A 25,584-nucleotide genomic window follows, 5' to 3' on the forward strand; every position below is an offset into this window, starting at 1 on the left:
TGTTTGCTTCTCGTCTGAGCTTACCCATCTTTTATCAGCGTCTATCCTCCCCTCCTTAAACACAGAGAATCTCTATTAATAGACTCTCCCCTAAGAGATGTCTCTGTCCGATCTATGTGCTCCTCCACATCCATTGGCTTTTCTCCAGCCATTAGTTTAAAAACTGTTCTTCAACCTTTTGCATTTTAAGTGCCAGCAATCTGGTTCCATTTGGGCTCTCCCATCCCAAAAGTTTCCCTAGTTCCTAATAAATCTAAACCCCTCCTCCCTACACCATTGTCTCATCCATGCATTGAGACCCTGCAGTTCTGCCTGCCTACCTGGTCCTGTGCGTGGAACTGGAAGGATTTCAGACCCGCTACCACTGACAGCCTGAATTTCTCTCTCCTAACAGCCTAAATTTGATCTCCGGGACTTCTCTCCTGTCCTTTCCTATGTCAGTGGTACCTACATGTTCCTGCTAAGGTGTGCACCTGCATGGCTGTGCTCAAAAAATTCTCTGCCCACTCACCTTTGCAAAGCCACACAGTAGCACTTACCTTCCTGCTGGAAGGGGAATGGCATGGCAGGCAGCTGCTTTGGGCTGAGGCCAGCTGAGGTGGTGGGGTACTGGAGGGCTGAGGTGGCATGGTGGGGCAGGGCTGCTCATGGGCAACCAAGGCTGGTGCTGGGGGCCGACTCTGGGAGCTGGGGGACCAAGGGCCTCCTCCAGTGGCTGGGGCCAGGGCCTGCCACATGGCAGGGGAGGGCAGCCAGGGCCTGGGTCTGATCTGGTGGCTGGGGCCTCCCATGTTGTGTGTGTGTGTGGGGGGGGGCATTGGCCTGCTTGGAGGGCTGGGGCCAGGTCGGGGGGCCTACGTAGGGGGTTGGGGCTGCTCTGCCAGCTGGAGCTATGTGGTGGGGGGCTGCTTGGTGGCTGTGGCTGGCCCTGGCCCTGGCTCTGGCCCTTTTCATTCTCCCACGGCTGGAGCTGTATTCAGGGCCACAAGTGGCTTCCATACTGCTCCCTGGGCTGGCCATGTGATGGCTGTCCAAAGCTGGAGCCGGGCTGTGGTGCAGCTGCTCCTGGTGCTGGGGCCCCCTGCACCTCTCTTTCCCCCTCCCAAACCTTTCTTTTGCCCCTCAGAGTCCCCTGCCCCCCAACCCTCTGTTCTCCCCCGCTCCCCACATGTCACTGCCCCACCCCCAGCACCTCACTCCCTGCAAACCCTGTGCACTGGCAGCAGCTTTCCTCAGCCCCAGGACTCACAGCAGCCTGGCGAGGAGCAGCTTGGGGGCAGTCCCTGCCCTGCCTTGCTCTGCCCAGTAGAGCTGTTGGGGGTGGGAGGGCACTTCTCACCTTCTCCCCAAGAGGCACTACCTGGGAGATCCTTTTGGGGAGCAGCACCACTGGTGGGTGCCACAGTGGCACACATCCGAACAAGTGCTCATGAACTCATTGTTGGCGCACAAGACAAAACTCACTCTGCTCATGGATGGAAAATCTTAGGAGGAACAATGACCATGACTACTGGCTCCTCCCCAGCACTACACATAAGCCTATGAAACACTGCATACAGACACAAACTATCAGTTATGTCGCAGAAAATTTAAGGCAAAATCTGGGAGTAGCGGTGATGAAGGAGGAAATATTTAGCCATATTGAAATGCAGAACAGAGAAAGAAGAGGAAGAGTATTGGAAACAGAACAGAGAGATGAAAGATGAATGCTCGTAATAAAGTGAAATGACAATGTGTATTGAATAAATATTGTAGAAATATTAGACTACAGTAAGCAAACATAGAAGAAGGGAGAGGATAAGAAACAATACAATATACGTGTTCTGCCACTGACTTGCTATGTGCCCATGGACAAAACATCTAAGTGCTCTGTGCCTCAGTTTACCTATTATAGTACTTGGAGATGTACAGGTAGGTTATATAAAAGGAAGGGGTGCTCTCTTATACTCCTTCCTTATATGTCATAGAAGAAACATTCATTTGAATTTGAAGGAAAGAGAAAGAGGAGAAAAAATTAAAATTATGCCTCTGAAGTTTGATACTGAAATCACAATGTGCAATAAAAGCTCTTATTAGAACATTAGGAGAGATTGAGATACACAATTGTGTAAGAAGGTGGCAGGCATTGAGGGTGGTTTAGGAGATCCAATCAGAGTTGGAAAGTAGACCACAGGCACTAGTTTTCTGTGTATGTAGACCCCTGTTTCAGTAGGAAAAGGCTGACCTAATTTAAAATAAAATATTTCTTGTGATGATGGTGTGATATTTGTACATATGTTTTTGTTTGCATGTGATGGGAAATATGCCAATGTGTTGGAGGCCCTGTGGTTTTATTAATTTATTATTAGAACAGAATTTACCATGGAATCTCAGATAAATACCAATTGGCTTCTATGTTTCAATATAAAACATTTGCTTTTAAATGTCTTAAAATCTTCTGCAAACAATTTCATTTGGTATTTCAGAATTTGCCAGGAGACTGTCATGGATCCTGCACTTAAAAAATTATCCCTACTTTCCCTTAAATGAAATTCTCTCTGCTGGTTATGTCTAAGTGTTTGCATGCATGTCAGATGTAACAGTGCTTTATGTAATACATTCCTATCTAATACTATAGGGTACAAATGTGGTTTCTCATATTTCTCTCTCTTCCTCGTTCTCAGGAATTGTCCTTTGCAACTTTGTGCCCAAAGAATCCAGAGACAAAAACAATTGAGTTTGTTATTTGCATTAGCTCCTGAAATGGAAACTTCAAAGCAGGGTAATTATTCCAGAATAAAATATCCACAGAGGGAGAGTTACACTAGCATAGCTCTAGCAGAATACTTATTCTGATAGAGCTATTTTGGTCAATCTTCCCATGGAGAAGACCTCTAAAAGCGGAGAACTCCAGAAGAGATGGAAAGTTTCAAACCCTATGTGTAGACTTAGCATCTGTCTTAGATACACTATCCAGCAAAGAGGAGGTGGTTATGACTTCATTTCTCTGAGCACTGGCATGCATGATAGAGAAATGCAACTACATACCCTGTCCTCTGTGGGACAGCCATTTGCTCCTATCTTGGACACATGGAAGTCCCACAGCTTTCCAATTTCTAGACCATATGCTGATCTCATTTGTGTCCCATGGATTCGGAACTGAGACATAATATAAAAGGGAAAGATTTGTTATCCGGTGCTGCTCTTTAATTTACGAAGAACTGGGGTGCTGTTACTCTTAAAATAGGTCTCCAAAATGCACACTGTCCACATGGAAATGGAGATATCCTTAAAAGTAGGTGGGAGTATAGGGCCAAAACATTCTGATCTTGGCAATTCATTCAGTCCATTGTGGAGATAAGGGTGAAATTTTCCTTGTGGTTGGAATTCTAAACAATTCCAAATCCAATTACTGTATATTCTGGTGTGTCCAGATCATTTGCAGTTTTATTTCTGCCCCATCTCTGTTTAAAAACGTCCTTTCCTCAAAATACAGAGAAGATTTTCTCTCATTCCCTTTAAAAAATTAAGTGTAATATGTTTGTCTTTGTTTAGGTAGTTTTATGGCAATGCTCTTTCTCTTACAGCAGTGTTCTGTGAAAGTCAGCCAGCTTTATCAGGTGCATGAACTCTATAATCTGTGCTTCAGTCAGCTGTTACAAGATCATTTTTTCATTGTATACCTGGTAAGCGTCAGCAGTAAAACCAATATTTCACCATTGGCCAAAAGATGAATTTCTATTACATTCCTGGTATATTTAATCCCAGGCATTTAGAAATGTTGTCAGCCTCTTATCTGAAGCCAAATTTCTGGGATGCTACCAGTGACCTCCAAAAAGAGTGTTGCCAATGTGCTAGCCAATGACAGAAATTTTGGCTGTCACTAACTAATCTTTCCATCTCTTGCAAGAACTAGCATCGATCAACTGGATAACTGGTGCCTCCTAGACAAGAGGGTGAAGCAGTCAGAATCACCAAAATGTGCCTCTTGTTCTTAGCTTGTACCTTCATAACACATCTCATTTTCCTCTGATGCTGCTCTCACCACTGGGTACAGGAACATTTTTAAAAGTGGGAGTGCTAAGCCCCCTTACTCCTGTCCATCTCCAGCTGAGGCTGGGAGCAAAGCCCCAGCATGTGGTCAGTTGGGCAATTCAAACATAAGTGGTTTTACACAGGTAAAGAAAGTAATTAGTGGGCACAAATTAATAATATGCAAATGCTCATCTCAGTCTTACCAGGGCAGCTTTATTCAGCTCCTTGAATTCCCAATATCTTCAGAGCTCCCACTCAGGTATTCCTTTAGATCATGCCAAACAAATAAAGTAGATCTGGAGAAACTGGATTTTTCTTCCTCAGCAGTATCCTACTATCTTGTACCTACACAGAGGAAGTATTTTGGTGTTTTCTTTGGGGTTTTTTATGCTACTTTCTTTGGGAAATTGACTAATTCCCACCCTAGATCTATGACCCCCAAAATAAATCCATCACAGATATGTGCATAGATTCATAGAGTTCAAGGCCAGAGGGGACCATGTGGCTTTCTGTTCTACCCTCCTAGGGTATGTCTACACTACCCCGCTAGTTCGAACTAGCGGGGTAATGTAGGCATACCGCACTTGCAAATGAAGCCCGGGATTTGAATTTCCCGGGCTTCATTTGCATAAGCGGGGAGCCGCCATTTTTAAATCCCCGCTGGTTCGAACCCCGTGTAGCGCGGCTACACGGGGCTCGAACTAGGTAGTTCGGACTAGGTTTCCTATTCCGAACTTCCGAGGTGTACCGGTAGTTCGGAATAGGAAACCTAGTCCGAACTACCTAGTTCGAGCCCCGTGTAGCCGCGCTACACGGGGTTCGAACCAGCGGGGATTTAAAAATGGCGGCTCCCCGCTTATGCAAATGAAGCCCGGGAAATTCAAATCCCGGGCTTCATTTGCAAGTGCGGTATGCCTACATTACCCTCCTAGTTCGAACTAGGAGGGTAGTGTAGACATACCCCTATATAGTAAAGCCCAATACATTTACTGTTATTCCTGTATTGAGCAAAAAATCTTGAATAGGAACTGGAAATGGCTCTGATAATTGCAATCAGTAATTTTCCATTTGAGGTATTCTCATCTTCTTATCCACATCCACCCTGAATGAATTAGCTCTGATGTAACACTCCTATCTCTGTATCCCTATTATCTGTTTCTTTTTCTTTCACCTCATGCATCTGATGAAGTGAGTTGTAACTCATAAAAGCTTATGGCATAATACAATTGTGAGTCTTTAGGAACCACTGGACTCCTTGTTGTTGTTTTTGTCAGGAGTATGTTAGATGTAAATGATTACTCCCTGCTCTAATACGGACCATCCCCATTGGTTTAAGCTTCTGGTAAATGCTATAATTGCTATAATTTCCAAATTAACTTGTTAGGCAGATCCAGCTCTCCAAGACCAGGTATTGTGGACAATGGGTATGCACTGATCACATTTGGTCCCCCAAGCTCTGCAACCACCATATCATGCTGGATGCGATTACTGTCCATATTAATGACGATCCAGTAATTCCTACTAGAGTGGGTTGGTTATTGAGTGACAGATGTATAGACTGTCCTGTGGATATTGTTTGCAGCTGTGAACAGGTTATTAGGATGGTCTGAACTCTCACTATGTTAAGTTTAGAAAAGAGAAGCTTGCCAGTGTAGAGGGGGCCAGGAAAAAGGAGATCCATCATGAACTGAAGCGTTCCATGTGCTCTTTTGGCAACTTTGTGCTAAAGCATACCATTTGATTATTCTGGCCTCTTTGGTGACTGATGTGCATTTCCTTGACATCTCTGAAGCTTTCCTCCTCAACATAATGACTTGGCTTGCGGCATAGGTGGGGCTTGTTGAGGTCCGGGGTACCAGTTAAGGATGAGAATAGTGGCATTTGTTGCGAGTACTCTGGGAGCAAAGGGGGAGAATACATAACTGAGGTTAATAAGGTCTCTACTTCTGAATTCAGAGCTCCTGTGACGTGAGTTTATGAAATTTAGGGAGCTGAAGCAGATTATCTATAACTTTGTTGAATTTGACATTGTATATGGGCAGAACTTCTAACATAGCTTTGTTTATAGTTCACACCTCCATGTGTATGGTTTTCTTCCCCATATTTAGCTTTAAGAATGTATCTCAGTGGTTCTCATTCTTTATGCCCATCATAGATTCCAATTCATGGAGGGAGAATGTTTTAGTCTGCCAAGATGTGAGTTCAGGATTTTGTGTTCTTTTTCAATAGTTAATGACATCACTGCCACCTAAATCAATGCAAAAAACAAAATCCATCTGTGTTCTGCTCCAGGTGTTAGGTATGCCAGGGAGGTCTCCAGATAGCAGGTATAATGTTGGTGTTATAAGTCCCTAAAGAGAGACTGAGGCTACGTCTACATAGTAAGCTTCTTTCAGAATAAGCTTTTCTGGAAGAGATCTTCCAGAAAAGCTTATTTTGAAAGACCGCGTCCACATGCAAAAAGCACAATGAAATAGCGATGTGCCATTTCAAAATACAGCTTCCACACTGATTGGACACTATCTCGCATTTAAGGCCACCCGGAACCAGTTCAGGCAGGGCATTAGGTGAACAGTTGCTTCTGCGTGCTGTTGCCTAAGGTTATCTGAGACACATGCTTAAAGGGACCCCCCTGGACAGCTGTTTGTCAGCTTCTTCTGCTTGCTTGCCTACCTCTCCGTGTGACAGCAAAGCATTTGCAGTGTGCACTCTGGTTGCCCTGCTTCAGGACACCACAGCACAGTCCTTAACATGGAGCCAGAGCTGCCTCCGGGCAAGCGATGACCCCACACTACCATGCTGCAGTTTCTGCAGCAGTTTGTGCAGGCTGCCTTCATGGTCCTGCATGAGCTTGACTCCGAGATCATCATTGAGAATCTCTGCCTGTGTGCGGGAGCAAGGCCCTTGCAATTGCGCCCCATGGTAGAGAGACACTTTTGGAGGCTGGACACCAATTCCTACTGGTGGGACCAGCTGGTGATGGAGCAGTGGGACGACCAGCAGTGGCTTCACAACTTCCGCATGAAGAAGGAGATGTTCACTGAGCTGTGCCCCTGGCCCTGCCCCTGCCTTCCATCAGCCCAGATGCGACCTGCCATCCCCCCAGAAAAGGGGGTCGCCATCGCCATCTTGGAGCTCGCCACGCCAGACAGTTACTCGTCTGTGGGCAACCAGTTTGGCATGGGAAAGTCCACTGTCAGGGCCCTCCTCATGGAGATAAGGCAATCTCAGGCCACAGTCTCTGAAGGGGACTACTTGAAAGGGGGACCCCTAGGGAAAGGGGGTTTGGGAGTGTGGGCTGGGGGTGGGATCCCCATCTCTGGGGGATTCTGAAGTCCCACCCTCTCACAGCCCTGCAGGGGGAGGCAGGCTTCATAGGGGGTGGTTCCTGGGGTATTTGTGGGAGAGGGGGAATAAAGGGGAGGACTCAGGAATCTCCCAAGGGCTCAGACACCCCTTTTGATTCTCTGTTTTGACTGTTTGTCTCCTTCTACAAGTGGTGAGGGACATAAACACTGACCTGATTTGCAGGGTCTTCTGGCTAGGAGACCTAGACCCCGTTGTGGCCAGATTTGCCACCCTGGGCTCCCCCAACTGAGGGTGGGCAATAGTTGGAACCCACCTGAACCCAAGTAGGGACTGTTTCAGTGTCCATCTGGGCAGGGCCCGCATCCAGGTGAGATGCGCCTTTGGGCGTTTGAGGCATGGTTCAGGTGCCTTCTGATCCTTCTCGATGTGGGGGAACACAACATCCCCCACTCAGTGTCAGCATTGTGTTCTGCACAAGATTGTGGAGAGGAAGGGGGAGGCCTTCCTTCCAGGGTGGGGGGCAGTGGCCTGATGGGAGGGATAGGCCTTAGAGCAGTTGCACACAGCTGCCATCCCCCAGGCCCATCAGGCAAAGGAAGTGTCTGGCCACATTGGGATCCCATGTCTTGGAGAGGGGCCTGGAGCTGCCTGGCCTTCCATCGGGGCTGCACACACACCTGCACCTGGCAGCGCTGTCCCTGGGACTGGGTGGTGCCTCGGGTGTGCAGGCATGCCCGGGTGCCATGTGCAGCACTCCAGAGTCTGTGTGTGCCTGTGCCCTTGTCCTCAACCTCTTTCCAGCAGTGGCTAGTGATGGAAGGGCGTCCCACCTGGGGGTCAGAAGTGTGTCTGGCCTTCCCACAGCCTCATTTTGTCCTTAGAAATTAATGCTCTTCATGCATCAACTAAACCAGTATATTGTAAAGAAATGCCTTATGCTAGGTTCTACACAATATTGAATAGTACTGACAGCATGTATATTTTAGTTTGTTTTTATGAAAGGAGGATTCAAGTGGTAAAATTTGGATGAGGAGACATTTCTTAATCATAGTACAACCTGTGGGTGTTCAGATCAGGGATTCAGCCCATTGTATGTGGAAGGAACCTGAGTAATCAGATCTGTGGATAGATTTCAAACAAACCTGAAGTTAGACTTGACAAAGCCCTGGCTAGGTTGATTTACAGGCAGTCCCCGGGTTACTTACAAGATAGGGACTGTAGGTTTGTTCTTAAGTTGAATTTGTATGTAAGTCAGAACTGGTTCATATTGTAGGGGAAACTCTAGCCAAGGATTTCTCCAGAGCTCAGTTTTATTCTCCCACACCTCACTTCCCTCAGTCCTTTATTCTCAAGCTTTATTCTCAAGACCCTCCTTCCAGCCGACAGCAGAGGGTGTTGGAGCTGCCCAGGGGCGTCCGCAGGGCTAATGGACCCAAAGCTGGCGGGGCGGGGTGCCTCCCCCACTGTCGCCGCCTCCTGCGGCGCGGGGGGCACTTCCCCTGTGGCGCTCGGGCAGTGCCGGCTGAACCGCCTGTCAGGCGGCGTGTCTCAGAACAGGACCAGGTACCTACCCAAAATAAACCCAAGGACAGGGAATAGCAACACAAGTGAGGGATATCTACAGGGTGAAAAACTGCAACGAGCATTTCTCCATTGAGTGTAGCGCTGAGGGCTGCGGATAGACATGGCTCTGGGACACCTTAAATTCCAAGCTGCTGCCTTTAATGGCAAGTAAGGGCCTCTACTGCTGCTCTTTGTGCAGCCGTGCGGGAGCCCGGCTTTCGGTGCACAGGAAAGAGCCGCACACACAGCAATCCCCTTCCAACACCCCACCCCACCCCCGGAGGCTCCTCCAAGAAGCTGTGCAGAAGCGGGGGTGGGGGGCACGGACGATCTCCCTTAAACACGAAATTATTAGCAGGAAAAGCACGGAGGAAGGGGGGGGACAGGTAAAATGTCAGCAGGAGCAGAGTTAACCCTTCACTGCAAGCAGAGGTGCCGGGGCAGCCTTTGGAGGCGAAGGGAGGCAGCCGCCCCCCATTGCCGCTGCCGCAGCGCCGGGGAGGATGGGAGAGGGGTGGAATGTTCCCTGTGAGCGGCGCGCGCCAGGCTCCCCGGCCAGGGGACTCTACGGCACAGGGCCCCAGCGGTAACAGAAATGTTGGCGGGTGAAAAATGTAACCCGTCACCTGCCGGCCTCAGCGCGGGGAGTTTTTTAAAGCAGCCCCGGCGGCGCTTCGCATCCCCTTCCCCCGCCTGCCCCACGGCTGGGCTCTGGGGCTGGGGCCAAGCGTGCCCCGTGCACCCTGACCGGCCGCTGCAGCGTCCGGAGGCTGCAGCCCGGCGCAGGGTCGGGTGTTTAACAGCGGAGGCAGATTCCCCTTTAAATCTCCCTACCTGCCCCCCCTTCCTCCCTCTTACCGGCTCGCTCCTCGCCCTCCCTCTGACTCCTCCCGCGAACGGGACTCCCAGCCCAGGCCCACAATGCACCGGGCGCGCCAGGCTCCCTCAGCGCCGCCTGAATGGAAATGCCGCCGTCGGGGCGCAGCTAGTGTGGGGTGCCTCACCCACTGTCGCCACCTCTGGTGGCGTGGGGGGCGCTTCCCCCCAGCAGACCAGGGAGACGCGGAGCGGCTTTTCTCGCCACGGAGGACACGGGCGGCGGGAACGCGGCGCGTCTCGGCGGTTCTGCCGCCCGCGTCCTCCGCGTCGAGAAAAGCTGCTCCGTGTCTCCCTAGTCTGCTGGGGGGGGGGGGCGCTAGCTCCGCAACTTCCTGGTCTGCTGGGGGGAAGCGCCCCCCACGCCGCCGAAGGCGGCGACAGTGGGGGAGACACCCCACACTAGCTGCGCCCCCCCCCCCCGTTTGTAACTAGGGATCTGACGTAAATTGGATTGATGTAACCCAGGGACTTCCTGTAATTAGGATTAGGGATGTAATAGTGTAGTCGGCTAACCGATTAACTGATAAACAAAAGCTTATAGGTTAGTGCTATAGACTACTTGCATTTCCCTCCCCCAACCAGTAAATTTTTTAGCAGGCTGGCCTGCAGCCCGGCTCATTTCTGGCTTACGGGTACAGGACGTACCCGCACTGTGCCTCTGCATTTAAAGGGTATGTCTACACTAGTTCAAACTAGGGTGGTAATGTAGGCAACCAGAGTTTCAAATGAAGCCCGGGATTTTAATTTCCCGGGCTTCATTTGCATAAAGCCAGGTGCCGCCATTTTTAAATGTCCACTAGTGCGGACTCCGTGCCGCACGGCTACACGCGGCACGGACTAGGTAGTTTGGACTAGGCTTCCTCGTGAAACGAGAAGTAATGGTAGTTCGGACTAGGATGCCTAGTCCGAACTACCTAGTTCGTGCCGCGTGTAGCCGCGCGGCACGGAGTCTGCACTAGTGGACATTTAAAAATGGCGGCGCCCGGCTTTATGCAAATGAAGCCCGGGAAATTCAAATCCTGGGCTTCATTTGCAACTCCGGTTGCCTACATTACCACCCTAGTTCAAACTAGGGTGGTAGTGTAGACATACCCAAAGTGTCTTAGGAGCCTGGCAGGCAGCTCAGTTCCTGTTTGCGCTGGGTCTGGAAGCTCAGAACCTGCCCTCCCGAGACAGGGGCTGCTGCTATCCCGCACTGCTGCCTCTTTATCAGAGGCAGCAGCACAGGGCAACAAGCAGCTGGCCCACAAGAAGGGCTTGTTTTTAAAATGGCTCCCCTTGTGGACTATCTCCCGCCTAGTACGCTGCGCTGCTGTTGGCCCTGCCATCAGGGAGTACAGACTAATCAACTAACCGATAAGAATTCATGAGGTTACTTGACTATTCAATTAACTGATATTTAACATCCCTAGTTGGGATTGCTCCTGCTTTTAGGAGGGGGTTGGACTCTATGCCCTCTTGAGGTCTCTTCCAACTCTATGATTCTATGAAGTTAAGGATTGTTGAGTCATAGGGTTTGGGTCCAGGCTGACAATTCACACCAAAACAACACACTGTGAATGCCATAGAGCTGCTATAGGTATGTTATAGCAGAAGATAATCTAAGTCATTGCTCTGTCTAGGAGCTGTGCCTCTGATTTGTTGTTCAAGGGTTAGAAGAAATCTTCCCCTTACTTGCGTATTTATGTGGAAGCACACCATTCAATAGCAATTCCTAAGTTGCATATGCTTTGGGAAGTGTAGTGATTGGTTCCACCTGCTTTCCCTGGAGCAGAATGCTGCAAAAGGGGTGGAAAGAATTGATGCTATGGCCACATACACTAAGGGTGTGTGCGGGCCAGGTATTTGGTTTACTGTAAGGAATGGAGCAGACTGTATTCCCTGTGGCTGTGTCTAGACTACACCTCTCTGTCGACAGAGAGATGTAGATTAGCCACCTCGAAATTGCTAATGAAGCAGAGATTTAAATATCTTATGCTTCATTAGCATAAACATGGCTGCCCCTTTTTTTCAAAACGGAGCTTTTTCGGAAAAAAAAGGCAGTCTAAATGCAGATCTGTCAAAAATAAACCCTTTTTTGACAGATCCTGTAAACCTAATTTTTTGAGGAATATAGGATCTGCCAAAAAAGAGTTTATTTTTGACAGATCTGCATCTACACTGCTGGGGGTTTTTATTGAAAAAGCTCCGTTTAGAAAAAAAGCAGTGGCCATGTTTATGCTAATGAAGCACGGGATATTGAAATCCCTACTTCATTAGCAATTTCGACGTGCTTGATTTGTATCCCTCTGTCAACAGAGGGATGCAGTCTAGACTTAGCCTGTGTGTCTAAATAGAAGGCTTTAAGGCACTGTGATGGTGGTGGGGATCTTCACTAGTCCTTACCCAGACTTGGCTTAAAACTCACAACTTAACCCTGAGTTTGGTCAAACCTTTAGCTACCTGAATGGAAAAACAGAAGGCTCTCCCACCCTATCACTCTCTCTCTCTCAGTAAAATTATGATGGTTTTATTCATTCTTTAACCCAGACTTTGCTTATTCCTTACTCAGACTCCCTTCCTTTGAAGTTGGTGGGAAGTAGTTTAAAGACTGAACAGAATCCAAGTTTAAGGATCTCTTCATTCAGTCTTGTGACTGAATAGTTAAATAGGTCAGTTGCACTCTGTGTTACTACTCAGTGTCTTAGACAAAATATTGTTTTTCAAAATAGCTGCAATCTCTAATTTTTTCATAACAAATAAGCTGGCTCTGATTTGCATCTGTTGTGCATTACCAAATTTACAGCTAAATGATTTTTGAGACTAGCCTGAGAATTACGGTCTGTGGTCTTTCAGCCAGCCTTTTATTTATATTTAGACTGTTTATACTTTTGTATATTTGAAGGATTAAGGATTCTAGTAAAAATGAATATATCAGAACAGAGGGAACTAGATGATATTTAGCATAACTTCTGAAATTACGACACAGAATATGCCTAAATAAATCTCATATATTTGGAAAATTATCTCAAGCTCCAACCAGTTATCTGGCTGTAAAAAAGTTCCACTAAAACGAAATAATATTAGCTCATAATCATACTCATTGTCTGAATAATTTTCCTGCACACGATACTAAGTAAGGAACCCACTTTCCACAGCCTAGTAATTGAGTTCCATGACTATAGTGACACCTACTGGTACAATGATATTTATAACTATTTTACACAATATTTGAGACAAAATATGAACAACTTTTTAACCTTTCAATATACAGAAAACATTATCCTGCTAAAACATGTTTTTCAATTTTTTTCTGTCAAACTATTTTATTACTTGGGAAGATGTGACAAAACATGGCGCTGCCGTGTTGCATGTATTTTAGCAAAAGAGAAGTAATGTATGCCCTTAGTTCTATAGGTAGAATAGTGATAGAAATGTTGGTAATTGTTAATTTCACTTAGACCAGCAAAGGAAAATGCAGTGATCCTGCAACTAGAGTATATGCTAAGCAGGGATAAAAGATGTGCAGCCCCAGTCCTGTGAGCTCAAATCAACTGAACTGGGTCAGCCTCAGCCAGTGGTGGAGCACTGATTTGTTGGGGGTCCCTGGGGGTCCCTGGAAAACTGGGCATCCTGTCTCCAACAGACAAGTCCCCATGCTCACCAACCCAGTTTCTCTCAAAGCCCAGCATTGCTGAGGAAAGGAAAGAGCTGGATTCAGAGCCAGAGGAGGAAGGGGCGGGGCCAGAGCTTCACCAACTATGCTGGCATGTTGCCTGGAAGAGAGCCTGGCTGCAGTGCTGCCCAGGCTGAGTTTCTGGGGCCAAACTGGACCTGCCTGGACCTCAGAACCTGAATCTGGTTGATGCCCCTTCCTAACCATGCTCTCTCTCAGAGCATGCTTGTGGGGGCGGTGTCCCTGGGGAGCCAAACCTGAACAGATCACAGGCTGCTCTTGCTCCAGACTGTCAAAGCCTCTCTAAGTCAGACTGTCTCCCAGGAAGTGGGCTATGCTTCACATAGCAGTGACTGGGAGCTGCTCCATCTCACTCCTGGCTATACATGGCTGCCAGGGAAAGTGAAGGGGGGAGCCAGATCAGCATGAGAACAGAGCCCTTCCCCTCACAAGTAACGTGGGGGGAGAGAATAGGCCTTGTGTTGAGAACAGGGCAGAGACACATGGAGAGGTCACATGTCCTCGTCTTTATTTGGTGCCCCAATATGGAGAGGCATGAGGGTGTCCAGGTGTCCAGTTTTCAACCAGAACGCCCAGCAGGAAAGGAATTCTGGTGGCTCCTGTTAGTACCACTGAAAGATGTTGACTGTGCAATTGGCGGCACCACCTAACTGGAGTGGCAAACTCCGTTAGCCTCGATGCTACACTGCTCCCAGGAAACAGCTGGCATGTCCTCTCTCTGGCTCCTATGCACACTGGCAGCCAGAAGTCTCTGCACACTGCCGCTGTCCTCGCCCAAAGCACCACCCCTGCAGTTTCATTGCCTGGAAACCACGGCCAATGGCAGCGGTGAGGGGCAGCACCTGCAGATGGGGCAGTGTGCAAGGAGCTTCTACCACTGCTTCCAGGAGCAGCTTGAGATAAGCCCTGCCCACAACCTACACAACCTGACTCCTTCCCCACCTTCCTGGGCTCCAATCCTAGCTCTGCCCTCTGAACGTTTCAGTTCCAGCTTGGACCACCCTCCTGCATCCCAAACCCCTCATCCCCAGCCCCTCTCCCAGCACAGCAAAACAGATGCTGAACCAGATTAGCTTTAGGAGGGCTCAGCTATAGGGCCATAACAGCACAACGCTCAAAAAGGATCAAAACCCCAAATAAATCCATCTTACTCTATATAAAAGTCTTACATGGCGGAAACTCATAAGGCTTTATCAATGAAAGAGAGAGATACATAGCTGTGGCTTCCCCCCAGGTAACAATTATTTACACTGGGTTTGATAATAAACAAAAGTGTTTTTATTAAGTATAAAAAGTAGGTTTTAAGTTATTGCAAGTGAAAACAGACTGATGAAATTGAGTTACTAAGCCAAAATTAACAAAACACGCCAATTTAAACCTAATACAATAAGAAACTGTTTGCATGCAAATTCTTATCCTAACAGTAGTTCTAATAATCTTTTTCACAAGATAGGCAGCCTGCTAGCTTGGACCTAGTCCCTTTTCCATGTTCAGCCTTGGATGTTTTCAGCAGGAATCTTAGTTTGTAAGAGGGGGCCTCCTGGGAACTGCCACTATTGAATGGTTATCCACCTTTATATCCCCTATGTTGAAGGCAGGAATTCTCTGTGGTCAGTTCAAACTTTTCTCACTTTGCCTATGACTAGACTGCAGAGTTTTTCTGGGATACCAAAAGTATCCCAGAAAAACTCTGCCATGTCCAGGGAACACGTCTGCTTTTTCGGAACAGTTTCCAAAAAAGTGGGCACGTTCTTTCGGCATCCCCGTATTCCTCATTTTGTGAAGAATACAGGATGTTCCAAAAGAAAAGGTTTTTCTGACATATGGCCCCGTGTAGATGGGCCAAATGTCAGAAAGGCCTCTTCAGAAAAAACAAGCGGAAAAAGGTGCACAAATTGTGATTCACAATTTGTGTATCTTTTTCCAAAACCAACCGCCTCCCCAAATGAGTGTAGACATAGCCTTTGAGTGGAAAAATAGGAGATCCAAAATGAGTTCCAGAATCAGGTGGCCTGGCCACCTGTTCTGGCAGGACAAACCACAATCCAATCTGGCAGGAAAAACAAGAACTATTCGTAGATCATTGGTTTGAGTAGTGAGCCATTATGTTTCTGGAGTATCACTAATGGCCCTCATTAGGACATTTAGAATTACGAACAGATTCACACTTCGTATTCCTAACTTCACATGCAAGAATGATACATGCACAGAAATATATTATATATTTTCAGCAGATCATAACTTTAAAAATAGGTCACATGATGTATTTTGCCTAAGGTTGCTTTGAGTTATACATTTTTATATTCATAAGCCAATTTTCATAAAGCATGGGGAGATCTCATGACAGCCATATCCCCAGCTTGTGCCCTCTTGCTCACATACCCTACCATCTGTCCTAGCCCTGATCTCCCCCTCCTACCCTCTGAAATCCTTGGTCCCAGACTGGAACCCCTTCCTGCATCCCAAATCTTTCATCCCTGGCCCCACCCCTGAATCTGCACTCCGCCTTCCAGAGTCCTTGCATCCCTCAGAATTCCAACCCCCTGCACTGGCACAGACACACATACTTCTGCACCCTGGATTCCTCACTGCTGATCCCACCCACGAACACATATCTCTATCATAGAGCTTGGGTTTCCTCCCACACCCTGACCCTGCCTCAATCCAGAGCCCCTTTTATATGCCACACCTCCTGACTCCATCCTCATCTGGAGCCCCCTTCTGCACTCCATAGCATACAGACCAGTCCCCTGAGCCAGCCCAGTGAAAATGTAGACTGAGGGTACGTCTACACTACAGAGAACAATGGAAGTTGCCGCAGTTGATCTTCAAGGGTTCGAATTAGCAGTCTAGTTAAGACAGCTAATTAGATGTGAGAGGGGCATTCTGGTCTATGCCAGTAACCTTGTTTTCACGAGGAGTAAGGGAAGTGCAAGGGAAGAGTGTTCGCCCTTTGACTTCCTGCAGTGTAGACAATGCCAAAAGCTGAATTAAGCGACTTCGACTTCAGCTACGCAATTAACATAGTTGAAATTGTGTAACTTAATTGGACTTTGTCCTGTAGACATACCCTGAGGGTATGGCGAGCAAGTGGCAGAGGGAGAAATGAGAGGGAGTGGCGCCTCAGAAAAGCTGTGGGGCCTATAGACAGGTCCTGGGAGGAGGAGTGGAGAAGCATGTGGCAAGGGTTTTCTGCTAATACAAATTTGGCAACCCTAGGATGTGCCTGTTGGCCGGGCAGGCAAGGTGTGAGAAGTGCCATCGACCCTATCCTCATCCTCTATAGAAACACAGGATGGCAGAAGCCCAAGCAGCTGGATCCCTGCTGTGGCCCTGGAACTGGAGGAGCTCTGGCTCCTTGCTGGGGCCGCAGAGCTGGGAGAAGCTCTCACTACCTGCTCTGGTCCCAGGACCCTGGTGGGGAGCAGCGGGACCAGAGCTTTTCTGGTCTTGGGGCCATAGCGAGGAGAGGTGAAATGGGATGGGAACAAGGAGAGGACCATGGGGGGAAGGGCAGAACGGTCTGGGTCACAGTTGGGACCCCAGGTGGAAGGGCTAAAATTGGGGCAGACACACAGGTGGAAGGTGTGGGGCGCCCCACTTGCTCTGGGTCAGGGCCTCATGAAACTTACAGCGACCACCTGCGTTGCAGGTCTTTTATCCCTACATAAATGTACCTTTAGGGTTCCAGCAAAATGCAGGCATTCTGTGTTAAATTTATCTGACTCCTCTGTCAGCAGCCTTAAATGGGTGGTGATTCTGGAAGCATTAAGTGCAGCAGACTTGTGTGGCTTTGAAGTGCTGGGCAATTAGGCAGCACAGGGGCCTCGTATGGGACTCTGTAAAACTCTGTATATTGCTGAGACAAACTTCACAGTGATCCATGGAACAGAGCATGTGGGAGAGTGTGGTTACATTATGGATTAGTTAGGGAAGTGGCAGGGGCATGCTTGGTAGATCTATAAAATATGGTCTCTACTGGTTGCATGCCCCATGTGGAGGGGGAGACCTAGGTCTTGATTCAGCAAGGTGCTTAAGCACATGCCTTTATCAAAGTACATGAGTAGCCCCTTTGAAGTTAAAGGGACCACTCACGTACTTATGTACCTTGCTGAAGTGGGACCTTAGTGAGCCACAGCTGATACGTGATTTTCTCATTGGCTGTGAACAAGCCCGACACCCTGACTTTTGACCAGAAGTGAGAAATACTTCCTCCTATCCCTTCATTGTTACTTGAACAAAACTGTCATACTTGGATACTGCTTGAGGAATGAGGTTTTTTAACTCTTACCTGACCAGATACATTGTGAAATCACTGGACTTGAATTTGGCCCAAACATTCCCAGGAAGAGATTGGAGGGTTTTTTGTTTTGTTTTGTTTTTGTTTTAAAATGACCTACTTAGCTGACTCTGAACAGCCAACTTTCACTGTAGTTTACAGAGAAGTACATCGAAAATTGAAAAGGAGGAATTTTAATGTGATACCTTTTAAAAATGTTTCATTATTAGATTTCATAAGAACATGAAAGAAAATGCTTTAAGTTGCAAATGTTCTTTTTAATTTTAGTTGAGGCTCTCCAGACTGTAAACCAATATTCTTAATCTTCTCCAGAAAGGGGAGGCATGATGGTAGCCTTGCCAACTTTTATTCGGAATGGAAAAGCAAGACTAAGATATTAAATCCCTTTCTGATTTAATGAAGAACTATATGTTGAGGTGCCTATGGTACTTATACCATGAATGTGGGGTTCTTGAAATGGTCTTAACAGCCCTTTTAAAATAAGTTGTGGGACAGCTAGAGTAGCTATTGATTTTGGGGTTTTTTACTACTTGTTTCAGGTAAATTTTATGAAGACAATAAAGTCAACACAGCATACTAGGGACCCCTGTTAAACTGAATAGAGCTACCTTTAAAATGGATTATTTATGCTTGTCTTGGAACTAAACAAGAATTAGTCTGGACATATAATTATGTAGTTACATTAGGAATGTTTGGTCTCAGTTTGGGATTTTAACAACACAGTAATATGAGATTAAGCTACATAATCATAACGAAATCAGTGGTCCTCACAAATAATTATGAACTTAATTTGAAAAAAGAACAGACCTGATGTCCAGCTCATTTTTTCTCTAAAATCATATTTTGCATATATGATGATCTCAAAAGACTTATAAACATTAATGAAGTAAGCCCCAAAATAAACGTATGTAGTAGACATATATTATACCCATTTTACAGTTAAGGAAACAGGAAGACTAAATGATTTGCTTAAATTCACAAAGCAAATTAGGAAAGTTAGGGATAGAACTCAAATCTCCTGAGCGCTGGTCCTGTGCTTTAATCTAAAGCTACATCATATTTCTTTGCTATTGTGACACTGGATAAAATTTCCAAAATTGAATGCCTGGCATATTTAATATATACACCGAGGAAAGCAGTAATAAAGAAAAAATGAAAAATATGAATAATTTTTTATAAATGATCACAACATCTGATATTTTAGATGTAGAGAACACTTCTCATGGCGCTCATTTAAAATGCATTTCTTGGGTAGAGGAATCCAATTTATATACACCCCCTATTGTTATGAAATAGCTTAAAACTGGAAAAGGGTAAGTTATTTGATACTTTGTACACTTTTTTTTCTTATTTTTTTTATAAATCCAGAAAGCATGGGGTGGGAATCTTAGAGTTAAGGCTGCCTGTGACAGAATGTACTAGCCTCATACTGAACAAGCAGGATTGCCCCAACAACCCTGCCGGGCACTCTCAGACTGTAGCCGAGGTATAAAAGCCTGGGGAAAGGTTCAGTCTGGGCTGGATGGTGGTGGAGAAGGACCTCTGGTCATAGCTTCTGAGCAGCAGAAGCCAGCTGCCTGAGATAAGAACAGCGGAGGCCCCAAAGCCAGATGGGACCTAATCCCTGCAGATTCCTAGGGAAGCGTGGCCCCCAAGGAGCCAGAGGACCCAGCTGCTAGTGGGATGCTGGCCTGTTGGATCAGGTAGGCAGCGACCCAGGGAGGGTGCAGGATCAGCCTCTCCCACCCAGAGATACACGGTGTGTTTTGGTAGGATTTCCTGCCGAGGGTGTGGTGGACCATTCTGCCGCTCACGGGGCCCTGGGCCGGGACCCAGTGGAGTAGGGTGGGCCCGGATCTCTCTGCCAGGACACAGGTTGCCCCCCCCGGCTAGTGACTTTGCTCAGTCACCTGTCCAGCACTACAGTAAAGGGCCAGCCTTGACTTTAATTTACTGACTCCAGCCATTGGGCCATCTAGCCCTGTTTTAAAGGGCCAGCCATTGATTTTAATTTACTGACTCTGGCTTAGTAGGCCCACCTACTCTGATTTAAAGGGCCCCGCATTGATTCTGGCCATTAGGTTATCCAGCCTCGAGGTGAGGAGTTTAACTGCAGGTGTTTTACCTGTCGCACAGGGGCTATGTCTACACTGTGGGGAGGGGGGGAGGAGGTTCGAAAAAGACACACAAATTGCGAACTGCAACTTACTTACCTTTTTCCACTTGTTTTTTCGGAAGAGGCTTTTCCGACATTCAGCCCGTCTACACAGGGCCAAATGTTGGAAAAGCCTACTCTTTTGGAACATCCCTTATTCCTTATAAAATGAGGAATACAGGAATGCCGAAAGAATGCCCCCGCTTTTTTGGAAACTGGTCTGAAAAAACGGACGCATTCCCTGGATGCAGCAGAATTTTTCCAAGATACCTCTGGTATCCTGGAAAAACTCTGCAGTCTAGACATAAGGCGGGTGTGTCACCGACTTAGACAACCAAGGGACATGGGACCATACCCCCTAGGAGAGAGGATCACCCTGCGACTCTGCCTTTAAAACATTATTGAAATGTTCAGAATTCAAGTGTTTGACATAGAAGAAACTTAGCACTAGGTTTTCCACAAATAATCCTTATGTCTGAACTTGGATTCTTTCAACTCGAAATCTTTTAACTGATTTCAGTGGGATTTGAATTTGGCAGCATATAAGGATGCTGGTAACTGCTAAGTGGTGTAACAACTTAAGAAATGGTTCTGATCATTATCTGTAAATGAGAATGTTATACACTGTAGTAGTACATATGTTGGATGTATTTCAGTTATTAATATTCCAGCGTATCAGGCCAACTGGTATTCTGTACATAATAGTGGTATTAGGCCCACTTGTGAAGTACAGTGTCCCAGTGACATATAGAGACGATGTCTAGAGACTTCAGGTCTATATTCATATATGTGTAGAGTGCGGCTTGAAGAGATCATTACATTATCTAGCCTGACTTTCTGTATGTCACCAGTCATTAAATTTCACTCAATTATTCCTGCATTGAGTCCAATTTGTTTGGCTAAAACATATCTTCCAGAAAAGGATCTGGTCTTGAAGACATCAAAAGATGGAGAATCCACAACTTCCTTTTGATAGTTTGTTCCCATGGTTAATCACCATCACTATCAATTTTTGTTTTTAATTTGTCTGGCTTCACCTTCAACCATTGGAAACATAAGCGTGTTTGCATCTTTGTTCTATCATTTAAATAACAGCACTGATAAACACAGGATTTGATGTTTTGTTCAATGTATTCACTTAATTATTCTTAGTCATACTCGGCTCTGGCTCTGCTTGATGAAAGTTCCTTTGTAACTATAAAGCACTATTACTACAAGTTTCTCTCCTTTGATGCTGTTAAAGAGACTTCATCTAGTTTGATTTGAGTAAACCACATATTGGGTTTATCAGTCTCTAGACTTAGGGTCAAGTTCAGTACTGGTGAAATAATCTGCTTCTTCTAACTTTAGAAGTTCCAGTTATTCATGCCAGGGGTGACTTTGAAATGTGTTTACTGTATGACTCAAATGTAGAGAAGAGAGAATATTCTTGAATCCCTTCTGTCAGCCTCCCTTTTTTGCAAAGGCTGACACAACTATTTCTGCACCTGGCATCAGGTAAACTATTAAATTCAGTCTTGATCACTTCTTTTATGTATCCCATCCTCACTTTTCAGCTACAAATGTTACCAATATTTTATCATATTGTAATTTAACAAGGGTGAATGTCAATAGCTTCCGCACGCAGCAAGGGTTTCTCCCCAGTGAATTGGTGAAACATTATTACCTAGCACTAAATGTAATAACATCTCTGACGATCAAGAGGCAGGATAAACCCTATTCTATGTTTGAGCCTTGCTGGATGCCTGATTAAATACAGAAGCTAATCTGGACTGGTTGCCTTTCCCATTTTATGATTCTATAATAAATGCAGTGAATTCCAGTGATGAGTGTTTGCCTGTAGTGCATGCTGCTTCTTATCTGACAGCCCTGGTAAATGTAATCCTTACATTTCTTAATGTTTCTGGGGTGTTCAGTTCATGTGCTCATGGTTTTGAAGAGAAATTGACTCTGAGAATTGTCCCAGATCCTAGTTTACTGAGCCATCTGCCAAATTAATTTGAAGTATCTATCTTTTTTTTGTTTGTTCTGTTTGAGCTTCTATGCTAGAAGGCTATCAGATTTATTATTCTTTTCATTGGAGAAACACTTACTGAACTTTAACAGATGTTCAAATACTTTAATTTCTAGAAGTTTGCAAGTCCCCTCTAGTCTTAATGAGTTCCTTCAGTATTCTGGGTTACAAGACTTTTATGTTCTCACAGAAAATTTGATTTCTCAAATCTCCCATCAAGAGTGAAAAATCACTTACCCCCTGTGACTAAATGCTGAGTTTTTATGGAAGACACTCTTCTTGTAAGCAATGCATAAGTATTATTCCCATACTTAATACTTGCTTCTCTAGCTAACTGGTGATGCCTAGAATTTAGTGGCATCTAAATATGAGTAGGCAAAACTGATACATGAAGTTTATTCTCGAATTTATTTGTAGCAGAACTGGAGGGGGTGGGGATAAAGATCCTGTGTATCACTCAGAACAGAGTAAGCAGTTATTTTCCACATACAACCAACACAGCCTGGTTTGCCAGTTAAAGAAATGTTTTGGTTTTTCTTTATAATTAGATCTAGATCCAAATAAAAAAAATGTCCCCAGACACTGGGGAAGGGAGTTGTTTGAATTAAGTAATCCAATTTGACACTACTACAGACATGGACAAAGGACAAACAGACCAGATCTGGCTATGGATTCGGAATAGATTTGGTGTTTCTAGTTTATGTCTGTCCCTATAGTCTTAGTTAGAGAGAATAATTCTGCTGTCACTTACACTGGTGCAAGTTAAAGAGTTACACTAGTGTAATAGGGATCAGACTATGGCCCACTGTATAACAAAGAACTGTCACATTCTTAAAGTGTGTGGGACAGATGCCTCATAACACAAAGGTCAAGGGGAAGTGCAAGAAAAAGATTTTGGGAGAGCTGAGGGCTACTGAAGCCCCCCTTCTAACTTATGGCAGGGTTATCCATAGGCTGTATCACACCCTGAAGCAGTCCAGAATTGCCATATTACTCAGCACTATAGGCATTCAATTTCTTCCCCCACAGGCTCCCTCCTGGTTCTAACTTGACACATCTCTCATGCCCAGGGTGGGTGGGGGGATGAGGTGGGGGGAGGCAAACAGCAAGCCTCCACTGCTCTTGTACAGAGGGGAATTCTGCAGCACCTGAACAACCCTTATATGCCAGCAAAGAAACATATAGTGTGTGAATTGGAGGCCAGAATCAGATACCATGAGTTTTAAGACCTGTTTTCTGACCCAGAAACTCATATCTTATTGCAATGTAGAGTTATATCTTTCAATACCTAAGATCTGTATTTTCTACCTTTGTAGCATTCTTTATCTCCATATGTACTTAGTGACATTTTTTCAGCTTTTTAATACTATTTTGCATGTTAGACATGCAAAATCAAGAAAACTAAAGTTCTCAAAATGATATAGGTGTCAGACAGCAGAAGGAGGAGAAGCCATGTGACCCCAAGGATTGCAGCTGCTACTCTTCGGAGGAATTGTAGGGTGCTGGTGTATGATGGTTCTCTTCTGAAGAGGGAGTAATCCACCTACTGTCTGGCATGGCATCCTGAGAGATATGTTGCCTGACTGGGCCTATATCAGAGAGGGACTGTCAAGGATCATCCAGCCTTTTGACTACCACCCCATGCTACTCATCCATGTTGGCACCAATGATACTGTGAGGTAGGTAGGTTTTTTTTTGTCAGCCTGAGATAGAATTTTGGATTTGGTTTTAGATACGCTTTCATGTCTTTACTGATATGTGTGAAGAACAACAAACAAAGACCTTAAAGACAATTCTCACAACCAGATGGAGCTTTTAGTACAATGAGAAAAAATTAGAGAGCGCTAGCAGGCGATGGTGGGAATATAATGTATGAGCATACACTGGAAGGCTGCATGGCTCCTTTCTCAAGCCGAGATCAAGAGGTCAAGCAACCACTTAGGAGGGGCAAGAAGGGATGCGGGATGGGAAGCATGTGACACAGTCAGGGGCGGATATAGGGTAGGGCGAACGGGGCGGCCGCCCCGGGCCCTGCGCTTAAAAAAGCCCCGCGCATGCGCTGTAACACCACCGCACATGCGCATGGGGTCATGGCGCATGCGCCGAGGCAAAGGGGGGGCCCCGCGGAGTTATATTGCCTGGGGCACCGCAAAACAGTCATCTGCCCCTGGACACAGTAACCCCCCCCCCCCCCAAAAGCCTGGCCTTGTGCAGTAAGCAGCCTCACTGCTGTACCTCTCCCGTGGGATACAAAAGAGGTTGAATGAAGACTCCAGACTCACAGCGTTCCAAAACGGAATATGACCATGCAAGGGGTGGGACTAGAGTTATACATGGCAGGTATATTTGAGCTTGATAAGAAGAAGGAAGTAGGAATGGAGACCTAGGTAAGGCTCTGAGGCATCAGAACTAAGACGGGGGACATGGAGTAAATACTTTGCAGTGTTAGAGCTGGGAATGGAACACTGGGAAGCAGACTCTGTTAGCATGTGGAAATATGGAGATGCTTGCTTGGAAATGTATCAGAGGGGTAGCCGTGTTAGTCTGAATCTGCAAAAGCGACGAGGAGTCCTGTGGCACCTTATAGACTAACTGAAGTGTAGGAGCATAAGCTTTCGTGGGCAAAGACCCACTTCGTCAGATGCATGTAGTGGAAATTTCCAGAGGCAGGAATAAATATGCAGGCCAGGATCAGGCTGGAGATGATGAGGTGATCCAATCAAGGAGGATGAGGCCCACTTGTAGCAGCTGATCTGGAGGTGTGAATTCCAAGAGAATAGAAGCTGCTTTTGTAGTTAGCAAGCCATTCACAGTCTTTGTTTAATCCAGAGTTGATTGTGTCAAACTTAAAGATGAACTGTATAAAACTTAAAGATGAACTCTGCCCACATATATACACCAGCAACACCATCACAGGACCTAACCAGATCAGCCATACTGTCACTGGTACATTCTCCTGCACATCCACCAACGTAATATATGCCATCATGTGCCAACAATGCCCCACTGCTATATACATCGGCCAAACAGGACAGTCCCTACGTAAAAGAATCAATGGACACAAATCTGATATTAGGAATGGCAACATACAAAAACCTGTAGGGGAACACTTCAATCTTCCTGGACACACAATTGCAGATCTAAAAGTAGCCATCCTGCAGAAAAAAACTTCAGGACCAGACTTCAAAGAGAAACTGCTGAGCTACAGTTCATCTTTAAGTTTGACACAATCAACTGGATTAAACAAAGACTGTGAATGGCTTGCTAACTACAAAAGCAGCTTCTATTCTCTTGGAATTCACACCTCCAGATCAGCTGCTACAAGTGGGCCTCATCCTCCTTGATTGGATCACCTCATCATCTCCAGCCTGATCCTGGCCTGCATATTTATTCCTGCCTCTGGAAATTTCCACTACATGCATCTGACGAGTGGGTCTTTGCCCACGAAAGCTTATGCTCCTACACTTCAGTTAGTCTATAAGGTGCCACAGGACTCCTCGTCGCTTTTGCTTGGAAATAACCCCAATAAACATCGCATTGCCTGCACTCCAGACTTCTGGTCTTATGCTCTCTGTCTGCTTACCAGGGAGCAGGAGAGGGGGGTGAAGGGTAAGCCCTCTAACAGAGCAGATTGGAAGTGACTACGGGGATCTGGGAATGAGGGTAAAGGAGTT

At 46.1% G+C, this 25,584-nt stretch overlaps 1 long non-coding RNA gene across 3 annotated transcripts in view; it reads left to right on the forward strand.

Annotated features, from left to right (window-relative positions):
• Positions 1-25,584, forward strand: part of LOC142829819 (uncharacterized) — a 195,494-nt gene that overhangs the window by 161,860 nt on the left and 8,050 nt on the right. For all 3 annotated transcript variants that reach the window (XR_016349852.1, XR_016349851.1, XR_016349850.1), the window contains one exon: positions 23,335-23,589. This is a non-coding gene — a long non-coding RNA (uncharacterized LOC142829819). The remainder of the gene's footprint in view (positions 1-23,334; positions 23,590-25,584) is intronic.

The sequence above is a fragment of the Pelodiscus sinensis genome, chromosome 6 (genome assembly GCF_052426305.1).
Source record: "Pelodiscus sinensis isolate ZL-2025 chromosome 6, ASM5242630v1, whole genome shotgun sequence".
NCBI lineage: Eukaryota > Metazoa > Chordata > Testudines > Trionychidae > Pelodiscus > Pelodiscus sinensis.